Source organism: Pogonomyrmex barbatus, unplaced genomic scaffold (assembly GCF_055798465.1).
Source record: "Pogonomyrmex barbatus isolate J1 unplaced genomic scaffold, ASM5579846v1 scaffold7, whole genome shotgun sequence".
Classification (NCBI taxonomy): Eukaryota; Metazoa; Arthropoda; class Insecta; order Hymenoptera; family Formicidae; genus Pogonomyrmex; species Pogonomyrmex barbatus.
Genome location: NW_028297171.1, coordinates 893,559 through 894,980, shown reverse-complemented (window position 1 = coordinate 894,980; position 1,422 = coordinate 893,559). Strand labels below are relative to the sequence as shown.

Below are 1,422 nucleotides of genomic sequence, written 5' to 3'. Positions count from 1 at the left end.
CGATTGCAGTGTACTGATGTGCAATTCGGCGAGGACGCTGACTTTGATAACACCATATCGAAACACTGACGTACCAAACAACGTTTCGACACGAGGACGCGCCGAGACCGCGTAACAATAAAAACAAACTCAAATAAGAAGGGAGGATGTGCGTCACGGCGGGACCCGACCACGAACCAGTCGTGAAAACTCGTAATTATTTTGCGAAAAAATACCACCTCAGCCAGGACTCGAACCTGGAGCCTCCTGCTTACCGGGCAGGCATTTTATCCTTTCAACTACCGAGGCATGTGATGATATTTATCGCAAATAACGTGTTTAGAATAACACGTCAACAATACAATGATACATATATATTACAATATATACATATATACATGTATTCTTTCGAATCCCCACGACCGGTACTCCAGAGAGATGATGGTCCTATTCTCTCGATGGATGCAGATCGGACTGCAGCGGCGACACTCTCCAACGCCATTGGCAAATATACAAATAATCCTCCTGGAGCACGACAGGAGAGATTGCATCAAGAGATTGCGAACCAATAAAAAGCGACGAGAGTAATCAAGTGGCGCTCAGAAGCAGAGGCTCAGACGTATAAGTACCGACGCGTAAAAGTTAAGAAAGTGTAATAATGCGCGGGTGATTCGATAATAACGAACATCAAGTTTGAAAATAAAGATCGTTTATTTATTATTCGAGTGAGAATTCAATGGCCCCCTTCCCCTCTTCCGACATAATCCCGAGTGCGCCCGGAGCGGCACAACAGACAACTCTTTTAGAAGCGCTGGTCCGCCGAATATTTAATGAATTTTCAATGGCGCAATAAGTAGTAGGTCAATACAGGGCGACAGATTAAAATAGGCCAGCTAATACTATGTAAAGAGGATAGATTCCCATTATTGAAATGGATATTAAGACAAGTTGAGGAGATTTATCCAGGGATCGACAACATCACTAGAGTTGTACTGGTTCGAACAGTAACAGGAAAATATAAAAGATCAGCTGTCAAGCTTGCGGTTTTATCTCTTGAAAATTATCCTAGTATTAATGAAAGTTTACAATGTAATACTGTAAATGTAATAATGTAACACGTAATAATGTAAACACATTAAGTTTTATTTGTCTAATTTGCTAGTTGACAACTATGAGTTATCAAGGCGCGCGGTATGTTACAGCTAAATTTATTATGTTGGTATCGTTATCACATTTTAGTTTATACGTTGACCACGAATGATATTGCTAGAGAGTTTTGATTTTATAAAAACATGAAGATCTCGTTTTTCGAGTTAGTCTTGGTTTTGATTTAAAAAGAATATCTTTGTTTTTAGAGGTTTTGTTTCATCTATAATAATAAATGCAGCTTATTATCATTAAGAGTGATTTTAATTTAAAACCAGCAACCTAACATGAATCTTC

At 39.0% G+C, this 1,422-nt stretch overlaps 1 non-coding gene across 1 annotated transcript; it reads right to left on the bottom strand.

The window, feature by feature from the left end:
* Positions 1–215: 215 nt before the first annotated feature.
* TRNAT-GGU (transfer RNA threonine (anticodon GGU)) lies at positions 216–288 on the bottom strand. Its single transcript has one exon. It is a non-coding gene; the product is annotated as a tRNA-Thr (tRNA).
* Positions 289–1,422: the final 1,134 nt, after the last annotated feature.